This window comes from Gorilla gorilla, chromosome 9, assembly GCF_029281585.2.
Source record: "Gorilla gorilla gorilla isolate KB3781 chromosome 9, NHGRI_mGorGor1-v2.1_pri, whole genome shotgun sequence".
NCBI classification, from domain to species: domain Eukaryota; kingdom Metazoa; phylum Chordata; class Mammalia; order Primates; family Hominidae; genus Gorilla; species Gorilla gorilla.
The window spans coordinates 135,780,223-135,807,224 of NC_073233.2; the positions used below are offsets into that span (position 1 = coordinate 135,780,223).

Here is a 27,002-nt window from a genome sequence, read left to right on the forward strand (position 1 = left end):
GGATGGCAAATGCCGGGCATTTTATTGCCAGATGGAAGTGGCTCTCAGCAGGATGGATGGGGAGCTAGAAAGAGGATGGAGTGGCAAGATAATCTTCCCCTGGAGTTTGGCCATCCCGCGGCTGATTTCCTCCCTGACTGTCCCCAGCCAAACTCCTCTCGACATTCAGACGCTCCTTCTCTTCCCTTCTTCTCTGCCTCACTGCTCTGCTACTCTGCAGCTCTTCTGTTCCTCTGCTCTTCTGCTCATGGAGCCTGGAGCTTGGAGTTTATAAGGGTACAGGGTAAGGGGGTGTGGTGGGCCAAGAGGCAACATTTAGGCACAAAACCAAAATTGCCTGTTCCCTTTTAGGGCTATGGGTTTCCAGGCTTAAGGGTGGGGACTTTGCAGGGGAACCACCCTCTTCCACCCAGTATTTCCCTGTCTCCTGTCCATATCACATACATGTAAGGCTTTATTTCTTGATTCCTAATTCTAATCCAGTACCCTATTTGCACATTCTTATACCACGGTGTCTTGATTGTGGTAGCTTTGTGGTGAGTTCCAAAATCATGAAATGTGGCTTCCTCCAACTGTTTACTTCTCTTTCAAGATTCTTTTGGTTATTCTGGGTCCTTTGCATTTACCTAGGAATTTTAGGATCAGATTGTCAATTTCTGCAGAAAAAAAAAAACAAACAAAAAAACCCAACTGGGATTTCACCAGGGACTGTGTTAAATCTGCAGGTTAATTTAAGTAGTATTGACATCTTAACAACAGTAAATCTTCTGGTCAATCACCATGGGATATCTTTTCATTTATTTAGATCTTTTTAAAATTCCCCCAATAATATTTTGTAGCTTTCAGTATATGTCTTATACTTTTGTTAAACTTATACCTAAGTATGTTATTCTTTTTGATGCTATTTCAAATATAATTATTTTCTTAATTTCATTACAGAATGTTCATTTCATTGCCAATGTAGAGAAATACAATTGATCTTTGTATATTGATCATGTATTCTACAGCCTTGCTTAACTCCTTTATTGGTTGTAATTATTGTTTTTGTTTATTTCTTAGTATTATGTATTTATCATGATGGTTCTTAAAGCTTCTACCTGGGTGGAACTTATGTCACGATGTTAACGTTCCATTTGCCAAACCATCTTACCTAGATAAGCCTCAAGTGTTTATGCATTCATTTCATTTTATCACACAGAATATTGACAGTATGAGTAGTCAATGGTCAAGATTTAATAACATTAATAATTTTATTATTTTATCAAATTCCATTTTACGTGCAATTTTATTTTATTTTATTATTGTTTTAGATTGAGTCTCACTCTGTCGCCAGGCTGGAGTGCAGTGGCACGATCTCGGCTCACTGCAATCTCTGCATCCCAGGTTCAAATAATTCTCCTGCCTGAGCCTCCAGAGTAGCTGGGATTACAGACATGCACCACCTTATGTGGAATTTTTTATAAGCACCTAGCAGTGATTGCAGTGATGATACACACAGTTTATTTCTACTACATTGATTCATGCCTTCATTCAGTTTTACCCCTTATAGATTAGAATAAATGCCAACACAGTGACAAAGGCAAATAATATTTTGGTATTAATATTAAAATAGTTTTCACCTAGTGGGCCCATTGAAAGGACCTCAGAGACTGCTGGATGTCTGTGGACCCCACATTGACAACTGAGAATTGCTCCAGTATACTTCGGGAGGTTTTAGAAGACAGGAGGTTCTTCAAGGTGACCAACGGTGTGATAGCATATGTGGAAGCAAGCAACATGTGTTTATTTGGACTTTAAGAAAAACAACTTTGCTGAAAAGAAGACTGCATATTTGAAAAGATCCTATAGAGAAAGAAAGAATGAGGACAGATAAAATATTCAGAGGATATTAGTTTAGTATAGCAGGGAATAAGCAGCCTTGATGGTTGGCAATAGTGTTCAGGAATCTAGAGACTGATTTTTTTGTTGTTGTTGTTGCTTCATTGGTTTGGTTTCTGACCCCTGAATCAAGTAGAGTTAAATGGCCTCAGAGTTATCTTGTCATCCATTAACCCAAGTTTAAGGCGCTTATACATATATGTAGGTGTTCAGCCCACGCTGTATCTTAACTGGCTTTAGAACTTGACTTGGTAAGTGATGGAGGCCCCAGGAGTAACCCATGTGCTGTAAGGACATCCCTCTAGGCCTCTGACAGTTATGGATTCATATTATGTTAAGGCACAGGGTAGTTAATTCAATTCTAAAAATAAGCAAATACTTTAAAAGGAGTTCAAAGAAGCATAAAGCTAGATAATAAGGGGCATTCAAACCTTTAGTTCCTCCCCAAAGGAAAAAACAAACTCAGAACTGTCAATAAAATGAAAAAAGCAGACACTTTAATGAGAGAAAAACACTACCATCTTTAAAGAAACAAAATCCCATTATATTCCCTGTAGGGCTATAGAGATCAAATCGCCTGATGTTGTCCAGCCCTGTGGATTTGATCTGGAGCTTCAAAGCTTTGAAAATACTCATTCCTCCTTCTGTGGCATAGTCAGGCCTTAACCCATCAAGATGTATGAAGTCTCCAGAGAGGCACTGAGACGGATAGTGAGAGAGTGGACAAGACTGTGTTTTTCAGCTTCTTCCACGCTGAAGATGTAGGAAGGGGTAGAATTGTGGCAGCCAATCCACCAAATATGAAAACCCAACCTTTCTTACTGATAAAGGGGATGTCTGATAACCCACATTCTGAACATCCATAGTCTCTCATTCCACTTCTATTTATCCACTTTTAAACTGACTATTTTATCAGGTAAGAGAGGTCATACTCAAGGGCTCCGACTATTGATCTTATATTTCTATTTGTGTATGCGTAGTCAGGTAGCCTAAGGCTATGCATTATTCCTTAATGTGTTGACAGCAAATTGTACCTATCTGCGGGGAATGGGCTATGTCTACAAACTAAGGTAGTGGGCAGATGAAGGCACTTACATTTTCTTGTGTAGTTTCCCATCCTTACTTGGTGACAACAAACAAGATCGACAATGGGTATGTTCCTACAACATACGATAGGTATGGAGAGCAATATGTCCAATGGAGTGCTCTTGAAAACAATTTCCCTCTAAAACTAGCACACTCTTAGATTTTTCCCTTGCATTCGTGTTTTCGATCTTCCTCTCGTTGGTCTCTGGTACGTATTTAGCCCAGTCACACTCAGAAAGATGGAGACGGGACTTTCATTTTTAATCCCTCTATGGTTTTAACTGTTTTCTGTTTTTGTTTTTACTGAACTGGATATAGTAAAAAAAAAAAAAAAGAAATAAAGGTAATTTCTTAAGGCTTTTAGTTTTCTGCAGAAGCAAAGATTGCTTTGCTAACCTAGAGACCTAGGAGACTCACAAAATCAAATTATATCTTTCTCAGCTCCTCTGGGTCCCTTTAATTTAGGTAGAGGCAGTGGATATAATCCCTAATATATACATTATAGGCTAAAGGTATAAACTAGTACTATGGAATAGCGGCACACCACTGGGTTTTGAGTCAGAATTTCAGCATTGTTTGCTACTTTCACTTAAATAATCTAAATTTCAGTAACTCAAAAGTAAAAATGAGGCAACTGATACATATTTCAAAGATGTGTTCTGGTAAGAATAAAAGATGATGTGGATCAAAAGGCTGGTAAACTAAGAATAACTACAAAATCTATGTTGTGAATAATTTCTGAGGAAGAATTGTAACTTTGTATGAAACCTAATTTATCCTCCTCATGTAAAATGTGCAGTGGGGCTCCCAGGTAGGCAGCAGTTACCATGTGAAAGTAAATGACATGTTTTTTTACTAGTCCTCAGCATTGTTTTTATGCATCCTTTGACTCCCATGGAAACTAGGATAGCAATGTCCTGACGAGGACATTCTGAACCATGCATGCACTTAGGGCTCAAGTGTAGGCTTGAGAAAATTTTGGGCCCCTATTGGGAATTCAGGGCCTCTGTGAGGAAATCTATTATGGAGAAATGAGTCAGGCAAAATAGATGGACTTGAAAGCCAGGCAGAAGAATAAAATAGTGAAATGTTTCAAATCACAATATGGTGACTTTTGTTAAATTCCACCCAGACTCAGCCCTCCTTGTGTTCTGTGTGTGCCTTAGGGAATGAACAGCTTTGTACCTGAAAAGTGTAAATCTCAGGGCCCAAGCAAATCTACTGAAGTGTCTCTCTCTAAAGGCAAAATAGAGGAAAGAAAGTTGTCTTCTAAATTGAGGGTCGGGGTGGGAAGAGCAACAGTAGCATGAATTGGTAGCAGTGGGAGCCCTGGGACAGCCCTACAACACTCTGCCTGGTGGCCATCAAACCACCATAGTGAGGACAGAGGTTCACCAGAGAACGCTGTCTAAGTCAGGCCATTCCCATTGTGTACTTAGTAGCCTCAAGAAAGCTGTGGTTACAGCCTGCGAGATATTAGTACCAAGATAGACAGAGGTCCCTGGAGAGATCAAAAGCTTAGAAGTTGGTGGCAACATGACAACAGCAGCTTATGCCAAACAGAAAACAGTGGGCTGTAGTAGGCAACGGAAGAAACGTGGGCCCTGGCCAAGAAAGTCTCCAGAGAATAGTTCTGAGCATGGTGACAAATGAAGCAGACACTCAAGAAAAGATTCATGATTCATACTCAGAACAGAATGGAAAACCGGGTCTTAGCCTAGACAGATAGGGCTTCAGAGCACAGATGAGACATCTATAGAAGACTGACTGTATATTACCAGGGCGGACCCTCAAAAGTAAGCATTCAGGTCATCCAGGTGACATAACATTACACAGATCATTAAACTCAGCCCCGCCAATATGTACTGGGCACCATTTATGTAAAGGCACTGTGTAAACAGATTCAGATAAAGAAAATCATGTAAAATAATCTCTTTCCTCTCTTAGAAAGAAAACTCCTGAGTTCTTAGACCTAACCTATCTCAGATGCTGTTTCATCTCATTGAGTGGAACAGTACCCAGTAGACAGTAAGTACTCAATACGTATTTATGGAATGAATAACTAAATGACCAGATGAAATCACAAGGCAATGTAGTAAATAAAACAATGTGAAGAGGAAATAGGGAGAAGAATGTCTATTGAGAAAATGGAAGGTGTCAGAGAAGCTTTGCAGAAGAGATAATGAGTAAATCATTTTATTTTTAAATAATAATTCATTAGATAAATCAGTATCAGGGCAGGAGCTAAAAAAAATAGAGCATTTTATGTGCATGGAATAATGTTTATTAAGGTATACGTTTAAAGAATTACTAGAGAAATTACCTAAGATCTTACTCATTAAAGAACTATTGATTATTATGCCCCCTGAAATAATGGCTGCCAACGGAAATCCTTGGGTAACTATTTATTTGTTGGCAATTCACTAGGATGAGAAAAGCCCATGGAATTCGTTAATAAGATTGATTTATTTGTCCGAGCACTCATTTTAATTCTTTCAATTTCCTGGATGAACCCCTTCAGGGAAAGAAAATGGTTTCTACAGGTCCACTGAAAATTGCCTTGAAGTTTGAAAAGAAGGCCGAGGTGTCTAAACATCCAGTCCTGGCTCTTCAGATTTTTGCCAAGTTATGTGCATCAAGTTATGCATGTGATTTTCTAAAGTCTAGATGTAAATTATGAGGACTGCCTTTCCAAGAAGGCTTTTCTTCTTAAAAGGATTTGGGGACATTGATCACCCTGTCTTATAAGGTACCATGATTGATGTGGTTGGTCCTCTGGCATGGAAGATTATTAGCATGGACATTCCTGTTCACCTTTCTTGATGTCACACAGACTTATTTTTCTGGAAAACCCAAGTTAATAAAGATTATATCCCGCTCCCGAGTACAACCACTGCTACTGACAAAGAAAGAAAGTTCAAGCTTTGCTAATCTCATTGTCAAATTTGATTTGATTTATTTAGAAAGGCAGTTGAGCTGGAGAGATGGCCTAAGTTAAAGTTGGGAAATTAGCTTGTTATTGTAGCTTCTCTAGACAATTATTTTTTTCTGCCTTATGTATGTAAGTATAGACCAACATTGTCTCTCAGTTTTCAACTTTGGAAACTGAGAATAGAAAAACCTTAATTATAACCAATCATGCGAAGTTAAAATCAAAGCCAAGACATGTAGCCAAAGAGTGGACCACAAAGGTAATGTTTAATCATGTCTGAGACTCAGTTTGATCTCAATGAAAGTAGAGAGGTGGAAGGAAGAGAGCATTTTAACTTACTGCTTTAAAATTCTGGGTGGAACTGGCTGGGCTGCATGCCTGTAATCTCAGCACTTTGGGAGGCAGAGGCGGGTGGATCACTCAAGGTCAGGAGTTTGAGACCAGCCTGGCCAACATGACAAAACCCCGTCTTTACTAAAAATACAAAAATTTTCCAGGCGTAGTAGCACGCGCCTGTAATCCCAGCTACTTGGGAGGCTGAGGCAGGAGAATCGCTTGAACCTGAGAGGTAGAGGTTGCTGTGAACCAAGATCGTGCCGGTTGCAGTGAGCTGAGATTGTGCCATTGCACTCCAGCATGGGCAACAGAACGAGACTCTGTCTCAAAAACAAACAAACAAAATTCTGGGTGAAACTATGTACTCAACAGCACCATGTACCAAAACATAACCCAATCTGGGGACTTGTGGAGATGAATGCTTGGGAATTTCTGTGATGATTTTTAAATCCTTTTTGTTGTCTTCGAGATACTAAAGATTATCAAAGATTATTTCTTCTGTAAATTATTCATAGTCATACCACAAAATGTGTTAATAATGACTAAAATTCATTAGGATTCACTGGCTCATGAAAACAAAGGAGATCCATTAACAATGGTTAAAAATTTTCATTACCATCTACAAAACAACTCAATCACTTGAAACAATCTCTCCCGGCCAAAGTCTTTCCCTCTTATTACTTGGAGGCTGTGGGGGTACTTGTATGGCAGACATACCTGACAGCAATATCTTAAGCATAACCTGAGAATGACCTTACAATCTAAGAAGAGCGTGTTGTTGGTTCCTAGCTAAGGAATCTAGGGGTGGCCAGCCTGAAGATTCATTCCTTATCTATGAGAAACATCTGAATGCTCAGCCCATCCCATGGAATGTAAGCCACACGGGTTGGAGTCCCTTTGTTTTGGGATGGTTGCCAGGTGGAGGTTGCTAGGGGGAGGGTGCTAAGTGAAAATGCTATAGAACTGAATTTTTTAAATGATATTAATACTTTATTTTTTAAATTTGTTTTTATTTTTTTATTATTATTATACTTTAAGTTCTAGGGTACATGTGCACAACATGCAGGTTTGCTACATAGGTGTACATATGCCATGTTGTTTTGCTGCACCCATCAACTCGTCTTTTACATTAGATATTTCTCCTAATGCTATCCCTCCCCCAGCCCCCAACCCCCCAGCAGGCCCCAGTGTGGTGTGTGATGTTCCTTCCCCTCCCTGTGTCCATGTGTTCTTATTGTTCAACTCCCACTTATGAGTGAGAACGTGTGGTGTTTAGTTTTCTGTCCTTGTGATATTTTGCTGAGAATGATGGTTTCCAGCTTCATCCATGTCCCTGCAAAGGACATAAACTCATCCTTTTTTTGTGGCTGCATGGTATTCCATGGTGTATATGTGCCACATTTTTTTTATCCAGTCTATCACTGATGGACATTTGGGTTGGTTCCAAGTCTTTGCTATTGTGAATAGTGCTGCAATGAACATACGTGCGCATGTGTCTTTATAGTAGTATGATTTACAATCCTTTGGGTATATACCCAGTAATGGGATGGCTCGGTCAAATGGTATTTCTAGTTCTATGTTTTTTATAAGGGATGGTGGTTTTCCTATCCAGCCCACTGCCAGTGGATTGCCTTATATGTAAGTCCCCTCAGTAAACCTTTGTCTTGTTCACTGGCTCTGGGTCTCTTTTTTGGCCTCTCGAATATGGTCCCATCTCTACAGAAGTCAGTAGTGGTGCTGCACAACAGTACTTCACACCTCTTCACCAAGAGCCCTATGGTATTTTCCCTCCAGCTTTCTCCAATGTCACACTGACTTAAGTAACCCCTTTATAACCAGGAAATCCTATTTAAGAAGAAGATTAAGACCTATCCATGTTTTTATGTGGTAAGATCATATCAATTAAAAAATGATAATGAAGAGATTTTAATAGTGTCTGTAAGCCTTTGGGAGAACTTTTGTTTTTACTTTACTTTTTAATTTCTTCCCATTTTTTTTTGTTTTTTATTGTTTGTGTGTGTGTGTATGTGTGTGTGTGTGTGTGTGTATTTTGTTTGGTTTTGTTTTTACCATGAAGGCCCTTAGGGTTTTCTATGACACTACCAAGTACTCTAAGATAATATTGGCTGTCACCCTCTGAAGAGGCAACCTAGTGCATCGTATGGAGATGGGGAAGTCTTCTGCCAATTCAAAGGAGAATGATCATGGGTAGGAACTGTGCCAAGGATTTACATATTTTTTCATTTAGAGACTAGAGCTTAAAAAGAAGCCTGCCATCCCTAGTTAATTCTGTCTCTCATATTTTCTCTTGTTCTCACACTAACTCATTTGTGTGCACATACAGACACCCATGGATAGACACACAGGAACACATGGTACCGGGTGAATAATAAGACAGTTTTCCATAATCCAAGCAAGAAAGCCAGGCTCATCACTTTATAGGCTGTCCTTTTACTATGAAATTTTTTGTTCTCTATCCCACTAATGTTTTATTTTTACTTCCTGCAATCTCTAGATCTCTAGCTTATTTTTTTTTCTTCTGGGGTTTAAATTAGCCTTCTGAAAATCCCTAAGGTAGGAAAAAAAAAACCTCCTCAGGAGAAAAAGTGAGGACCTTGTATCCCTAAACTTTGATGAAAACTCTGCTTCCCAGGCAGCAGTGCCAGGCTTACAAACAAGCTATAAAACCAGGGGATGCACCGGAGACAGAACTGTCTGTCCCCATCCCCACCTCCCCATGCCTGGCTACATATTTCTAACCAGGTTTCACTGCCAAAAGAATGCTCCTTGGGCATCTGAGTAGGAAATGGAAATGTCACTTAGAGGTTAAAGACAGCAGGGATTAATAAGTGTTAGATATTTAGTGGCAAGGTCAGCATTTGTGCACCACAGAGATGGGTATGAGGAGAAAGGAGTAGGGAGTGGGGGTAGCAGTGAAATCTGCCCAGTTAATTCATCTCCCCTGACTGGCATATTGTTCTCATGGAAACCTACATTACTGGCACCATTTTCTCTGAATCTACAATCAAATAAGAAGGAAAGCAGTAAATGATCAGTATTCCTATTTTACTGGTTTAAATTATTTTAATATGACTTACATTATTTTACTGTCAATTATTATTGCTAATAGATTTTAAATTATATTGCTATATTATTATTGTTTATTTAAGGAAAAAAATGGCATGATGCCTTTTCTCCAAGAAAGGCGGAGAGCCTCCGGCAAGCACCATTCAAATCTAATTTATACATTTGTGGAAGGATGAAGCCAAGACTCTCCTTAGGCCATTAACCTAAACTGGATTTCAGAGATGAGAATCTCACTTGTATAATTCAAAAGGCAATCTGTGTGCTGTTACAGCTTTAATTTTTTAAAGATTTGGCTTTTTACAAGAAACTCTTTACCTTCTACTTTGTCTTCTGTCTCTCAGCTTCTTTCTTCCTTGTCCCAGAACATGTGTCTATTTATATCGCCCCACTCTGGCACGAAGGTACACTCAAAAAGACTGTAACCCAGATAATAATTGTTGGTTGCAGATTTTTCAATTATGACTTCACTTATTTCTCTAAGGAGTACTTAGGACTCTTCTTGGCTGCTGTTTGGTTCTTTCTGCAATCATTGCAGGCAAGAGGGTAAAATGGCAATGCATTAAATTTTTTTTAATAAAAATGGAGATGAAAGACAATCCCTGTAGACAATCCCTTCATTTCCAAAAGAGGATAGAGGGGTGAACTTATAATAGCCAAAGAAAGCTCAGTAGTCAGGAAACTAATAGCCTGAGAGTAGGTGACACTGCCATTCAGATCCACAGAAAATAATAGAAAAGCATCTGCATCGATAAGGACTCCCAGGAATAAAAAAGGAAGTATGATTCTCCTATAGGATCCATTAAGAAACTTTTTGCTCCAAGTTACTGAGGCCCTTTCAGTAATCCTGACGAGCAACATGAAGGTGAAATGGCACAGGGAAAATGAAGTTATAACAAGTTAGAGAAAATGTCTACAAAATTCAAAATTTGCACATTTCATCTCATCTTAGTCATGCTCCTACTGTGTGTTCTGGGAAAAAGGAAATTCTTCCTCTTTTGCAATGTTCACATCTTTAGAAAGGTATGTTAGGAAATTAGAAAATTTTAAATTGTCTTTCTCTCCACTATCACTATCCTCTCTACATTTTATTCACTTATTAACTTCCATTCCTTCTGCTTCTGTCTTGCTTTTATTTTTCCTAAGTCGTCTTCCTTTGCAGACCAGAAAATCTGCAAAGGCAATAAAGGAAATAAAGGGATCATCATTAGCACTGCTGGTAGAAAGAGTGAGCTCACAGGCTGCATGAAAGTCAGAGTTGATAACGATTTAATCAAACTGAGAAAAGCAAGTGAAGACTAGAATGCTAAATAATTACCTATAAATGTGAAGTCTTGCATATAGGTCAAAAATCAATTGAATCAGTAAAAGATAAAGAAAAAAATCCTTGGCTAGCAGGAGGTGAAAATGATGTGGCAATGTTAGCTGATGTTAAATGTAGTAGGAGTCATCAGTATGATGTGTCATCTATGTAAGATAGAACAGAGTCTAGAACAAGGGAGGTAAAATCTCATTTTGCTCCATGCTGGTCTGACTGTATCTAGAGTACTCGGTACATATTGTGAGCATCACACTTTAAGAAGACTCAGAGAGAAGAAATGAGATTTTATAGAAGAGTAAATAGAATGGACACATGAAAGAGGGATGTTCTACCTGGTAATGAGAAGACATACCATTATGAGGAACAGCCAGAAGCCTGACAGCCACCTTTTAGGCTTTCATTACTTCCAGAGCTGAAAAGCCAGCAAACTGGTGCTACTCTAAAGAGTAGAACTAAGGCCAGAGATGGGCAACTATAAATTTTAAAATGCTATTATTTAAATTATTTGGACCTTTGAACCTAATAATCCATGAGTCTTCATTTTCCCTCTGTGTCTTTAGGGAAATAGGTTCGTATATTATACCTCAGTTTTTCCATCATGAAGTGAGAATCAATGAGCCAAATTTATGGGTTTTTAAAAAATGTATGCTTTGTAAAATATTTTGAAGTGAACAAAATGGTATGTATATGCCAAGAATTAATTAACACCAGCCTCTGCAGTTCGCCTTAGGAAACTAGAGGGTTCTTAGGGTTCCACGGATGTGGCTGGGAAGGCAGGAAGTAATGAGAAGGTGCTCTCCACTCTTCAGGCATATTGCCACTTTTCAATTATTTATGCAGTTTAATCCTATTGAAAAAGCATTTTCCAAAGAACACCCTCAGGTTCTCTGCATGCTGGAGCTGGCAAAAAGTAATATGGGAAAAATGGGAGTGAGGGTTGTGCTTAAAGGAGCTCATCTGACCTTCCTCAAGACCCTTAGTATTAAAATAGGCAGTTTGCTTAGCTAATAATAACTATGCTCAGGATTTGTCACCTACAAAGAACTTTAATTAATCCTCATAACACCCTGGTGGGCTGCAGAAGGTAAGTGTTATTATCTCCACTTCATATGAGGAAAATGCAGGCACAAACAGAGAAGGGAAATGGCTTACGGAGATAGCAAACATAAAGTTAAATTTAGCACTAAGGAATACCTTAGGCCACGTGCCTTCCTGCCGTAGAGTCCCTTTAGTAATGAATCTGGGACAGAACATGTGGGGCCACTCTTAAAAGCTATAGAGGCAGGTGGAAGGCCACAGCCGACCAAAATGTGTAACTTGAGACATACAAAGGGAGAAAAGGATAAAGAGTTAAAAATCTAGGACAGGAAATTTCATAGAAAAGGAAGGGAAACAGTGACACTCTCCAGTTTTGGCCTGAGCATATAAAATTATTTGCCTCTGAAGCCCTGAGATCCTAGGCCAAAATAAAACAAAACAAATAAAATTAAACATTACGATAACTTCAAAGCCTTCATTTCTACATAAACAGGAACTGAGGAGGAAACTGAAGCATTGGGCTGCCTAGGTATATGATCATTGCAATGTCTCTAGGTGGATGGATGAGTGCCTGGGGAGCAGCATAGACTGATCTCTTGCTTCTACTTCTAAATCATGGACTTCCCCTATCATCTACCTAACAATGTTGGACCCTGCAATTTCAACCTGTGAATTTTGTGATACTTATTATATGCAGTTTTCAAGCTCTCTTTACTTTGCTTTTTCTTAGATGGAGAAAAGACTCAATCAAGTTGATGTTGATAGTAGCTATCACCCCATCAGATACTATGATCATAAGATTAGAGCTTGGAGAGCCCCAAAGAGCATCTGGTCTTCTTTTTCAAGCTGAGGATACAGAAAGCCCAGAAAAAAACATGATTTGCCGAAGGTTACCTACATAGTGAGTAAATGCATGAGAATGAGAAGCCAGGTATTTTGCTTTCTGTGATCACTCTTATCAGAGGAAATTCTTATGGTTGCACTTATGACAGCTGCATTAAGAGTCTGTACAATGGAAAGCTTTGGAGGAGCTATTAAACGTATGGAGTCTAAGGAAATGAGAGTCAGAGAGACAGCTTCAACTTATCGCTTATCTATAACTTGGCAGTACAGCTTTCAAGAGCTCCAACCGCCAAAGCTATGGTTTGCTTTCTGAATTGCTGAAACCACAGTGAAAAAGGAGAAATAATAGGAGTGTACAGATTTTGGTGTGTTCTTTTGGCTTTCACATTTATCTGGTACAATAAATTCAACACGTATTTCACTGCAAGTTGAAGTTGAATGATAATGTACAACTATGAGGTATATTTTCTCAGCCATTTCTCTGAAATAGAGTGAATAATGTTAAGAGAATCTCTCAAGGATCATCTTGTACCTTCTGAGTTTCTACAAATAATATATTTAAAAAAGTAAAAAAAATTATCAGAAAAGACCAACCTTATCTTTTTTTTAAATTTTTTTATTTTTTATTACTATTATTATACTTTAAGTTTTAGGGTACATGTGCACAATGTATAGGTTAGTTACATATGTATACATGTGCCATGCTGGTGCGCTGCACCCACTAACTTGTCATCTAGCATTAGGTATGTCTCCCAATGCTATCCCTCCCCCTCCCTCCAACCCACAACAGTCCCCAGAGTGTGATGTTCCCCTTCCTGTGTCCGTGTGTTCTCATTGCTCAATTCCCACCTATGAGTGAGAATATGCGGTGTTTGGTTTTTTGTTCTTGCAATAGTTTACTGAGAATGATGATTTCCAATTTCATCCATGTCCCTACAAAGGACATGAACTCATCATTTTTCATGGCTGCATAGTATTCCATGGTGTATATGGTGTATATGTATATGTATATTTTCTTAATCCAGTCTATCATTGTTGGACATTTGGGTTGGTTCCAAGTCTTTGCTATTGTGAATAATGCCGCAATAAACATACGTGTGCATGTGTCTTTATAGCAGCATGATTTATAGTCCTTTGGGTATATACCCAGTAATGGGATGGCTGGGTCAAATGGTATTTCTAGTTCTAGATCCCTGAGGAATTGCCACACTGACTTCCACAATGGTTGAACTAGTTTACAGTCCCACCAACAGTGTAAAAGTGTTCCTATTTCTCCACATCCTCTCCAGCACCTGTTGTTTCCTGACTTTTTAATGATTGCCATTCTAACTGGTGTGAGATGGTATCTCATAGTGGTTTTGATTTGCATTTCTCTGATGGCCAGTGATGATGAGCATTTTTTCATGTGTTTTTTGGCTGCATAAATGTCTTCTTTTGAGAAGTGTCTGTTCATGTCCTTCGCCCACTTGTTGATGGGGTTGTTTGTTTTTTTCTTGTAAATTTGTTTGAGTTCATTGTAGATTCTGGATACTAGCCCTTTGTCAGATGAGTAGGTTGTGAAAATTTTCTCCCATTTTGTAGGTTGCCTGTTCACTCTGATGGTAGTTTCTTTTGCTGTGCAGAAGCTCTTTAGTTTAATTAGATCTCATTTGTCAATTCTGGCTTTTGTTGCCATTGCTTTTGGTGTTTTAGACATGAAGTCCTTGCCCATGCCTGTGTCCTGAATGGTAATGCCTAGGTTTTCTTCTAGGGTTTTTATGGTTTTAGGTCTAACGTTTAAGTCTTTAATCCATCTTGAATTGATTTTTGTATAAGGTGTAAGGAAGGGATCCAGTTTCAGCTTTCTACATATGGCTAGCCAGTTTTCCCAGCACCATTTATTAAATAGGGAATCCTTTCCCCATTGCTTGTTTTTCTCAGGTTTGTCAAAGATCAGATAGTTGTAGATATGCGGTGTTATTTCTGAGGTCTCTGTTCTGTTCCATTGATCTATATCGCTGTTTTGGTACCAGTACCATGCTGTTTTGGTTACTATAGCCTTGTAGTATAGTTTGAAGTCAGGTAGTGTGATGCCTCCAGCTTTGTTCTTTTGGCTCAGGATTGACTTGGTGATGCAGGCTCTTTTTTGGTGCCGTATGAACTTTAAGGTAGTTTTTTCCAATTCTGTGAAGAAAGTCATTGGTAGCTTGATGGGGATGGCATTGAATCTGTAAATTACCTTGGGCAGTATGGCCATTTTCACGATATTGATTCTTCCTACCCATGAGCATGGAATGTTCTTCCATCTGTTTGTATCCTCTTTTATTTCCTGGAGCAATGGTTTGTAGTTCTCCTTGAAGAGGTCCTTCACATCCCTTGTCAGTTGGATTCCTAGGTATTTTATTCTCTTTGAAGCAATTATGAATGGGAGTTCACTCATGATTTGGCTCTCTGTTTGTCTGTTGTTGGTGTATAAGAATGCTTGTGATTTTTGTACATTGATTTTGTATCCTGAGACTTTGCTGAAGTTGCTTATCAGCTTAAGGAGATTTTGGGCTGAGACAATGGGGTTTTCTAGATATACAATCATGTTGTCTGCAAACAGGGACAATTTGACTTCCTCTTTTCCTAATTGAATACCCTTTATTTCCTTCTCCTGCCTAATTGCCCTGGCCAGAACTTCCAACACTATGTTGAATAGGAGTGGTGAGAGAGGGCATCCCTGTCTTGTGCCAGTTTTCAAAGGGAATGCTTCCAGTTTTTGCCCATTCAGTATGATATTGGCTGTGGGTTTGTCATAGATAGCTCTTATTATTTTGAAATATGTCCCACCAATACCTAATTTATTGAGAGTTTTTAGCATGAAGCATTGTTGAATTTTGTCAAAGGCCTTTTCTGCATCTATTGAGATAATCACATGGTTTTTGTCTTTGGTTCTGTTTATATGCTGGATTACATTTATTGATTTGCGTATATTGAACCAGCTTTGCATCCCAGGGATGAAGCCCACTTGATCATGGTAGATAAGCTTTTTGATGTGCTGCTGGATTCAGTTTGCCAGTATTTTATTGAGGATTTTTGCATCAATGTTCATCAAGGATATTGGTCTAAAATTCTCTTTTTTGGTTGTGTCTCTGCCTGGCTTTGGTATCAGGATGATGCTGGCCTCGTAAAATGAGTTAGGGAGGATTCCCTCTTTTTCTATTGATTGGAATAGTTTCAGAAGGAATGGTACCAGTTCCTCCTTGTACCTCTGGTAGAATTCGGCTGTGAATCCATCTGGTCCTGGACTCTTTTTAGTTGGTAAGCTATTGATTATTGCCACAATTTCAGATCCTGTTATTGGTCTATTCAGAGATTCAACTTCTTCCTGGTTTAGTCTTGGGAGGGTGTATGTGTCGAGGAATTTATCCATTTCTTCTAGATTTTCTAGTTTATTTGCGTAGAGGTGTTTGTAGTATTCTCTGATGGTAGTTTGTATTTCTGTGGGATCAGTGATGATATCCCCTTTATCATTTTTTATTGCGTCTATTTGATTCTTCTCTCTTTTTTTCTTTATTAGTCTTGCTAGCAGTCTATCAATTTTGTTGATCCTTTCAAAAAACCAGCTCCTGGATTCATTAACTTTTTGAAGGGTTTTTTGTGTCTCTGTTTCCTTCAGTTCTGCTCTGATTTTAGTTATTTCTTGCCTTCTGCTAGCTTTTGAATGTGTTTGCTCTTGCTTTTCTAGTTCTTTTAATTGTGATGTTAGGGTGTCAGTTTTGGATCTTTCCTGCTTTCTCTTGTGGGCATTTAGTGCTATAAATTTCCCTCTACACACTGCTTTGAATGCATCCCAGAGATTCTGGTATGTTGTGTCTTTGTTCTCGTTGGTTTCAAAGAACATCTTTATTTCTGCCTTCATTTCGTTATGTACCCAGTAGTCATTCAGGAGCAGGTTGTTCAGTTTCCATGTAGTTGAGTGCTTTTGAGTGAGATTCTTAATCGTGAGTTCTAGTTTGATTGCACTGTGGTCAGAGAGATAGTTTGTTATAATTTCTGTTCTTTTACATTTGCTGAGGAGAGCTTTACTTCCAAGTATGTGGTCAATTTTGGAATAGGTGTGGTGTGGTGCTGAAAAAAATGTATATTCTGTTGATTTAGGGTGGAGAGTTCTGTAGATGTCTATTAGGTCTGCTTGGTGCAGAGCTGAGTTCAATACCTGGGTATCCTTGTTGACTTCCTGTCTTGTTGATCTGTCTAATGTTGACAGTGGGGTGTTAAAGTCTCCCATTATTAATGTGTGGGAGTCTAAGTCTCTTTGTAGGTCACTCAGGACTTGCTTTATGAATCTGGGTGCTCCTGTATTGGGTGCATATATATTTAGGATAGTTAGCTCTTCTTGTTGAATTGATCCCTTTACCATTATGTAATGGCCTTCTTTGTCTCTTTTGATCTTTGTTGGTTTACAGTCTGTTTTATCAGAGACTAGGATTGCAACCCCTGCCTTTTTTTGTTTTCCATTTGCTTGGTAGATCTTCCTCCATCCCTTTATTTTGAGCCTGTGTGTGTCTCTGCATGTGAGATGGGTTTCCTGAATACAGCACAATGATGGGTCTTGACTCTTTATCCAATTTGCCAGTCTATGTCTTTTAATTGGAGCATTTAGTCCATTTACATTTCAAGTTAATATTGTTATGTGTGAATTTGATCCTGTCATTATGATGTTAGCTGGTTATTTTGCTCGTTAGTTGATGCAGTTTCTACCTAGTCTCGATGGTCTTTACATTTTGGCATGATTTTGCAGCGGCTGGTACTGGTTGTTCCTTTCCATTTTTAGCGCTTCCTTCAGGAGCTCTTTTAGGGCAGGCCTGGTGGTGACAAAATCTCTCAGCATTTGCTTGTCTATAAAGTATTTTATTTCTCCTTCACTTATGAAGCTTAGTTTGGCTGGATATGAAATTCTGGGTTGAAAATTCTTTTCTTTAACAATGTTGAATATTGGCCCCCACTCTCTTCTGGCTTGTAGAGTTTCTGCTGAGAGATCCGCTCTTAGTCTGATGGGCTTCCCTTTGAGGGTAACCTGACCTTTCTCTCTGGCTGCCCTTAACATTTTTTCCTTCATTTCAACTTTGGTGAATATGACAGTTTTGTGTCTTGGAGTTGCTCTTCTCAAGGAGTATCTTTGTGGAATTCTCTGTATTTCCTGAATCTGAATGTTGGCCTGCCTTGCTAGATTGGGGAAGTTCTCCTGGATAATATCCTGCAGAGTGTTTTCCAACTTGGTTCCATTCTCCCCGTCACTTTCAGGTACACCAATCAGACATAGATTTGGTCTTTTCACATAGTCCCATATTTCTTAGAGGCTTTGCTCATTTCTTTTTATTCTTTTTTCTCTAAATTTCCCCTCTTGCTTCATTTCATTCATTTCATCTTCCATTGCTGATACCCTTTCTTCCAGTTGATCACATTGACTCCTGAGGCTTCTGCATTCTTCCCATAGTTCTCGAGCCTTGGTTTTCAGCTCCATCAGCTCCTTTAAGCACTTCTCTGTATTGGTTATTCTAGTTATACATTCTTCTAAATTTTTTTCAAAGTTTTCAACTTCTTTGCCTTTGGTTTGAATGTCCTCCTGTAGCTCAGAGTAATTTGATCATCTGAAGCCTTCTTCTCAGCTCGTCAAAGTCATTCTCCATCCAGCTTTGTTCCGTTGCTGGTGAGGAACTGCGTTCCTTTGGAGGAGGAGGGTCGCTCTGCTTTTTAGAGTTTCCAGTTTTTCTGCTCTGTTTTTTCCCCATCTTTGTGGTTTTATCTACTTTTAGTCATTGATGATGGTGATGTACAGATGGGTTTTTGGTGTGGATGTCCTTTCTGTTTGTTAGTTTTCCCTCTAACAGACAGGACCCTCAGCTGCAGGTCTGTTGGAGTACCCGGCTGGCCGTGTGAGGTGTCAGTGTGCTCCTGCTGGGGGGTGCTTCCCAGTTAGGCTGCTCGGGGGTCAGGGGTCAGGGACCCACTTGAGGAGGCAGTCTGCCAGTTCTCAGATCTCCAGCTGTGTGCTGGGAGAACCACTGCTCTCTTCAAAGCTGTCAGACAGGAACACTTAAGTCTGCAGAGGTTACTGCTGTCTTTTTGTTTGTCTGTGCCCTGCCCCCAGAGGTGGAGCCTACAGAGGCAGGCAGGCCTCCTTGAGCTGTGGTGGGCTCCACCCAGTTCAGGCTTCCTGGCTGCTTTGTTTACCTAATCAAGCCTGGGCAATGGCGGGCGCCCCTCCCCCAGCCTCGCTGCCGCCTTGCAGTTTGATCTCAGACTGCTGTGCTAGCAATCAGCGAGACTCCGTGGGCGTAGGACCCTCCGAGCCAGGTGCGGGACACAATCTCGTGGTGCGCCATTTTTTAAGCCCTTTGGAAAAGCGCAGTATTCGGGTGTGAGTGACCCTTTCTTCCAGGTGCCGTCAGTCACCCCTTTCTTTGACTAGGAAAGGGAACTCCCTGACCCCCTGCGCTTCCCGAGTGAGGCAACGCCTCGCCCTGCTTTGGCTCGTGCACGGTGCGTGCACCCACTGACCTGTGCCCACTGTCTGGCACTCCCTAGTGAGATGAACTCGGTACCTCAGATGGAAATGCAGAAATCACCCATCTTCTGCGTCGCTCACGCTGGGAGCTGTAGACGGGAGCTGTTCCTATTCGGCCACCTTGGCTCCTCCCTCTAGGCCAACCTTATCTTAAGGAAGAAATTTAAAATAGGACTTAAAATGGAATGTAAAATATGTGTCCATTGGCTCAGCGCACTAAGAGAAATTGCCCCCAGCTCACCTGACATGATTTGATGTGTGTGTTGGAAGTGGAGGCATAAAAGAAGCAAGAGAATAAGATCATGAAAATTCATATTTGGACACATATGAGTTGTGGGAAAGAATAAACTTTATTTCTCAGCAGTCCCAGGTAGAATGACAACAGACACAGAAAAGAAAAAAGATTGCAGCCACCATGCTAAATTGAGTTAGGAAGAGCAGAATTTGACAGGATAATGTGCATCTGTTTTGTGTCTGAGTCAACTCTTTGTTTTAGGTTCAGGAGGGACGCTGGAAGATAGGTTTTGTCTGAGTGGTTTGGTTGTTTTTCACTCACGTATGTTTGTTTCAGAATGAAGCATCACTCACTGCCTCGGCAAATGAACACACTATGTGAAACTCATTTCTCCGTTTCCCAATTCTCACACAAAATGGACACTTTCAAAGGCAGGTTATGTCTCAGGGTCAGTGGGCATAAGAAGACCTAAGAAGTGGCCCATGATGAGTACAAGATGGCCATGGTCACATAATGCCAGGGGTTTACTGACAGGAAATTCCTGTCCACGTGATTCTCATCAAGGGCCTTTCTCCCTTCCAACAGTACCCACTCAAAGTGTTTAGTATGCTTCATCTACTAGAAGAGTCCAGTGAAAGGAAGAATCAGGTGACATCTCTGATAATTCCCCAGATGTATGTCCTTTCCTGGAGTCTTATAAGACCCACTGTCTTATAAAGAAATGCCTCTTTAGGAAACTATAGACTTCTAACATAATATATGCATTGTCACCCTTCCCAAACCAACTTGCTTTTTTGCAAAGGTCATTAAAGTGAATCATACATTTATTTTGAAAGTCAGTAGAGTTGGGCTGAATCAAAGAGAGAAACATTTGTCATAGGGTTTAAGTGGGTTTTTTTTTTCATATTTTCTATGGACTGATTTGGACTGATTATTTTTTCATGTTCACTATCCTAGAAAAATCATCTTCCAAAAGCCAGTTCCATACATCATACATACTCTCAGCACTTGACTCAATTCTATTTATTCTTAAAGTTTTAACCCTTCTAAATGTCTCTAGCTGATTTAATTGCTCCCTTTTTTGCCTTCCCATAATATTTTGCTGTTACAAGTGTCATTAATGTCAATTAAGTAAATGAATGAATTGACCAGTGAGCACAATGGCATACTTTACTGTGAGGGTAATGACTCTGGAATCAAAAGAATCTGAGTTTAAATTCTGGCTTTACCATTTGGGAGCTCTTTGACTGTGAGTAAACCCCTTGACTCTCAGTGCCTCAGAACCCTCATCTGTAGAATGGGAATAACAATAGTTACCCTGCAAAGAAGTGGTGAGATTTAGATGTCATACACAGAATGCACTCAGCCTCAGCACAGCTTACTTAAAAAGGGGCTCAATAAATGCTATTATTAGCTTACTGTATTATAGTTAATTGTGCATGCAATTTTATTTTATAAGCAATAGAGAGTCGCTGAAGCTTATTAAGCAAGGAAATGGCATTAGAAACGTGTTTTGGTACCCAAACTAGGAAATAGTAAGGAAATGAAGAGCTAAAAAGTAACCTAGATAAATAAGCAAGAACAAAGTCATACACTTAGTTATATCACCCTGGCAAAATGAGCACAGCCTGAGTGAAAATGCCTAGTAATTAGCAAAAGCAGTCCCTGGGATCCTTGCCACTTCCTCTATGAAGAGGACTGGAGAACAGGCCAAAGAATTAGAAGACTTGGTTTGTACTGCTTTTCTCCTACTTAGCAGCTGTGTCCCTAAGTAACCCACCTAGCCCAATGACTGCTCTTGGTTTCTGGGTAGCTTTTTCTTCCTCTATTTCCTGTATCTGAGCATGGAGCTCAATATCATTGCATAACTTGAGCTGAAGACATCCTCCACTCTCTCTATCCCAAAAGTTCAGCAAAAGTCAGTAACATGTAACCCATGCTCCAAATCTCTAATTCTCCTTAGTTGAACTTCAATATTGGTGGTACAAGACAAAAAAATTAAAATTATGAAGATGGGATATTTTACAAGTAAAATGTATGATGCTTCCCTTCTGTGGTCAAATTGTAGCATTCTTTTTCAAGGGAAGCAGGGAATATATTTGAATAGGGCATGGTTGTTGAGAGGACTGCCTTACTATTGCTGAATAATAGAGAAGAGAAAAGGAAGGCAGAACAAGTAGAGACTTAAAAGGAAGGATTGGAGTTAGATATTATGGGGGAATGCCTTGAATTTTGGTATGGACATACAGACAGGCTACACAGAAAAGTTCTGAAAATCTTCTTCCCTAACATGCTGAAGAATAGGAGAAAAGAATCTCATACCTCGACAATTTCAGGTCACTAGGGTTGATGTTACCACGGCATTCTGAAGGGCCCTTGGAAGCCTTGATCTTCTGTGTCTTTGGATGTAAACCTAAGAGTAGAAACTACATTTCTAGTGGAAAATAAACTTCTATTGTGAACTCCTCTAGTCTCAGCTTGGGCTCTGATAATCCAGAAGAGATATCACACCTTGTAGGTTTTTCACCACCAATGATGTGCTGACACTACTTAAATAAAACCAGGGCCCCTAAGACTTCATTACTCTGCTTCCAAAATCTTGGTGACCTTCACTGGCAACAGGATGTGGATCACAGGGAGCTGAAGTAACCCAATAACACAGGCATCTTAACCATTTTAGGAGAGTGAAACCATTTAACCCCCAATGTAATGGCTGTGGTGTCTGTCTGAGAAAGAAAGAAATTGGCTTTAACTTAACGCTGTGTTGGCTTGCGAGAGAAATAGAAAGGCAAAATAAGAAGGCGAAATTGTTGAGCATCTCTCAGATCTACCTGTTAGCAGTTTGTGACTTCAGACCCAAGAAGCACTGGCATGGAGTAAATCTAATCACATTTAGACACAGCCCCATAGTAAATAGAGGGAAAAAGAAAGATATTACAGGACTATAATCTTCTTGGGACTGTAAGCTGAAAAGGAAAATCCAGTGAAGGATGATGAAGTTAGCTGCTCTGCTGTTAAACACAGAAGAGTTACGGAGGTGAACATAGCCTGTACAACCTGAGTATATCTGGTATTGACAGGGTCTTTAGTGGCAAAGTCTGTAGAACTGGAGGGTAGCCTGTAATGCTGCCCTAGTTTAGCAGGGGCTGCAAGCAGCTCAGCAGAGAGCCTTGGGCTGAAGCTGCCTGTATTTATCAACTGCAAATGGTTATAAAGAAGTAACTTGAGAGACAGCTGTCAATATCTGCCATATTCCTTGCCCTGTGATGCTCCTTTCTATGTCGTTATTTGCACGTGATTTCCATCTGCAGGCTATAGTGTCATCTTGATGGCAGCACCAATCCTGTTCTTTGTCAATGAGGAGGTAAAAGCACTAGATAAATGCTCAGTATTCGGCATCAAGGTGGTCACGTTGCTGGATCACTCTGACCTTGTACTGTAATTCTGGAAGTTTGATCCTAATGTAGTTCTCAGATTCGCTACTTTCATGATTATATACAGTCATGTACATGATCATAACGTGACCTAACTATGGGGATACATTCTGAGAAATTGCACTGTTAGGTGATTTCATTGTTGTGCAACATCATAGAGTGCACTTACACTAGCCCAGGTGGTAAATATATTTATATATACATTTTTTAAAATATGGAAAACCAAATGTCCCAGCAGCATTGCTAAATACCAGTAATTTCCCCTACTTGATCTGCAATGCCAATATCAGATTTCTCTATATGCTCCATTATAATCTTATACAACCACTGTCATAAATGTGGTCCATTACTGATTGAGACATCTTTATGTAGCATGACCACATACATAAATAGAACATATAATAATGTGTATAAGGATTATATATAATTATATGATATATGGTATCATATATCATACATAATAATGAAAGCAGTCATTCTGAGAACTAAACTATTATGTATATTATATATAAGTTATGATTTTTAAGTTATATATAATTATATAATACATAACTTAAAAATACATTATATGTACATTTGTATATAATTTGCTTTCATATACTTATATAGTACTCAATATACAGTCATAAATTATATATATTATATATATATATACTATATAGATACATATTAAGGTTTTAATGTGTTCCCCAAAGTTCACGTGTGGAAACTTAATCCCCAATGCAATGCTGTTGAGAGGTGGGGACTTTAAGAGGTAATTATGTCATGAGGAATCCTTAGAAATGGATTAACGTCTTTGTCCCAGGAGTAAGTTTTCACAGGAGTGAGTTCCTAATTTAAAAAAAAAAATGAATTTGGCGTCCTTTGTCTCCCACAAGTATGCTTTTTTGCCCTTCTACCAACTGCCATCAGATGATGCAGCAATAAAGCCCTCGCCCCTCAACCGGACTTCTCAGCCACTGGAACTGTAAGAAATAAATTATTATCTTTTAAATTACCCAGTCTCAACTATTCTCTTACAGCAGCACAAAAAGGACTAAAACTATATATACATATATATATATATATATGTGTGTGTGTGTGTGTGTGTGTGTGTGTATGTGTGTTTACATATATACACACATATATCTATAAACACACATGTATATATGTAAATATGTGTGTCTATATATATTTATACAAACACACACACACACTCAAGTAGAAGTAGATATCTTGCTTACATAAATTTTCAAGCAGGAAGTTGTCATTCAAACAGTGGTTGGAGGACCCCAGCTCTACCTTTTTTGGGCTCTGTCACCTTGAACTGTAGCTTCCAGTCTCTGTATCCATCTGCAACAAGTCAGCAGAAGGCAAAAGAGCAAGAACAGCTGTGGGGAGAGTTTTTATGGACCAGGCTAGGGTGAGTGTCCTTGGTTTAAAATCCTGCCTACATTCCTTTAATGTTTATGTGTCGTTTTAGTTGACAGCTGTATCCACTCCTGCAAATATTTTTATCCTTTAGTGAACCACATTTGAAAGGTATTCTTGGATTAGAACCTGGACCAAATAAGTGAGATTTTCATAAACTGCCTTTGTTCTTAGTTCCATGAAATAGTCTGCTATGATAAATAGTAAGCCTTATTAACATCAATCTTTTTGGTTTAGATAAAATCTGTGAGGCCTCTCTCTCTGCATGGTTTTGAAAAGGAAATTTTTCCATTGCCTAACTTTGTGATGTACCCTTCTGACTGTGCAAAGAGAAAAAGCAATGCTTCAAAATGGGAATCCAAGAATTCTGTTTTAAATTACACTTATTAACACAATAATTATTGTTAATATTAATACTGTAGTACTTATATAGCATAATTTATTTGCAAACACTTCATAAACACTAGTTTCTAAATAAAATAATAAATTAGCAAATATTAATTCCAAAGTCATGAAATGGAAAAGTAGTTGAATTGGGACTGCAATTTGAGGTTAGAATCCCCATTCTCGTTGGGATTTCTTTCCCCAACACTGACTCTATCTCTTTGGGTTTTGTAACTTCCTTACTTGAAGAAGGAGGGCTATAAAATCTCAGTGACAAGAATCAGATCCTGTTTGAGCACTAACAATAGTCCACATTAAGGGCCTGCTGCATATTCATAGCCTTGGAGAGTGCAGATAAAAATATGACTTTTGAAATTTTGATTCGTGATCATTTCTGAATCCATATGTACTCATTAAATGCCACTGAATACATTTTTAATAATGAGGAGGAATTTGACAAACGACCTGTCTGAGCTGAACAAAGAGATTTCACACAGTGGATTTCACACAGCAGAGAAAATACCTGGAGAGTGTTAAAATCCCATTTGTTAATGTATATTGTATTATGTTCAAACTATCCATTTTAAGACTGGTTGCTTATAATAATTATTGTCATGGTGCCATACATGCCTATCTTAGTGACTAAAGGGGAAATTTACCCCATATCTGCAAAATAAATAGGTTTGACACAAGTTTTGAGTGCACACATTTCCTAACAATAATTTTACTGCAAGGGAAACTGTTCTTATTGTCACATTAAGCTCTCCTTTAGAACAAAGTTTCAACATTTTTTTCTTTTGTATTTGTAATCTCTTTGTTCTACAAGGAGTCAAATCAATAGAGAAGAAGATAAGAAGTGACCTTCATATAAATTAAGAAAATAAAAAAATGAACCTCTATTAATAATCAAGAAGAAAAAGAGAAAAATCAATATTTATTGAGTTGTTTTGTGCCAGGTACTGTGCTAGGATATTTGTGCCCCAGATTATTTCAAGTTGGGGATGGCAAACAGAGACAAGTTTATTTAGTTAACTTTCCATTATCCAATGGATTCATTTGTTGACTAGTATTACTGTTATTATTATTACATATTATGCATTTTTAAATTATTTAATTATAGTCTGGTCTTCTTCTATTAGAAAGTTCAGAACTCTTCATCCTCATACCTCTCAGCTGATAATTACCTAGAGAATGCAAATATTTAATTTATAATGTTTAGTTTATAATGGTGTAATTCAGACAGTATACTTGCAAAATAAATAAATCAAGGTGTGGTCCAAACTCAAATATAAACTTTTTTTATTATTTAATATTTGAATTCTCATCGATGATGCTAAGTTCTATTAGTGTGGCTAACCAAGAGTTATCTGTAGAGATTACTGTATTTCCACCAATTTTGTCTTTTGGGAAGCAGAAGAAAACCACATGGATCTCAGTTATTTAAAGTTCATTTTTAGCAAATAGCAGATATAATTCCAAAATAATTGAAAACTGGTAAAATACAGAAGGCAATGTGGTAAATAGGATAGATATAAAGAAATAGGATTCTAGACCTAGGTAGATGCTTGGAGATCATACGGTCCAGCTTACATTACAGGTTAAAAATTCAGAACAAGCATGTTAAATGATTTGCCCAAATCAAACAGCAGGGGATACCAAAGACTAGCATTCTGAATTTTTTTAAGTAGCTGATTAGTTTTTTATTTCCCTAAACACAACAATGGGCAGATATCTTGCTACTTTATTAACTCTGATTTTTGCAAGTATCAAATACCAAAGGAAAAATGCCTTTTTACAGCTAGTAAAACCATATAAGAACTATTTTGGTTTTGATCCTCAAAAAGTGAAATAACACTAGGGAGAATATAGTGAACAAATAAGAAACTTTGTCCCAAGTTATGGGAGCATTGACAAAACTATTACCAATTATAGCTCAACTTTACTGGGTAATACCAGAACAAACAGAACAAAATCTCTTATTTATTTATTTAAAAATATCTAATTGACAAAAACTATATGTATTTAATATGTACACGTGATAACTTAATATATGTATACATTGCATAATGATTACCTGAGAATGTTGTTTCTCCACCACATCTCAAAAAGAGATGGTTTATTTGTGAGACTGTATTCCTTCATGCAGAAAATAGGGGGAGTATAATCTTTTGTCTTTAGTGACATTTCTAGATGTCTCCCTTCCCCATTTCCTCCTGAAACAAATAAACAAACAAACCTTTATGTTAATGGCATCATCCCTTCCTGTTAACTTTTTAGTAACCTTCTCTGTCTTTCTGAAGACTGGACTTTTTTTCTTTAACATTCAACATCTTCAATTGTTCTTTAATATAGCTCAATACCCTAATCCCCTCTGTTTCAATGCCCTTTCCTACAATCAGCCAACCAGTCCCCTGGCTGCTGGTTCTGAAGAAGAAACTCACACTCAAACTCACAATGCTTATTCTAGTCTCTTACTCAACAATTGACAC

At 38.6% G+C, this 27,002-nt stretch overlaps 1 long non-coding RNA gene across 3 annotated transcripts; it reads right to left on the reverse strand.

The window, feature by feature from the left end:
* LOC129525346 (uncharacterized) lies at positions 1-26,919 on the reverse strand. 3 transcript variants are annotated; one of them, XR_008669583.2, is made up of 4 exons: positions 26,588-26,919; positions 23,943-24,051; positions 445-626; positions 1-260 (listed from the first exon to the last, which is right to left on the reverse strand). It is a non-coding gene; the product is annotated as an uncharacterized lncRNA (long non-coding RNA). The 3 variants fall into 3 exon arrangements; XR_008669581.2 differs by having other exon boundaries at positions 487-626; positions 23,943-24,089; XR_008669582.2 differs by having other exon boundaries at positions 23,943-24,089.
* Between the last annotated feature and the right edge of the window lie 83 nt (positions 26,920-27,002).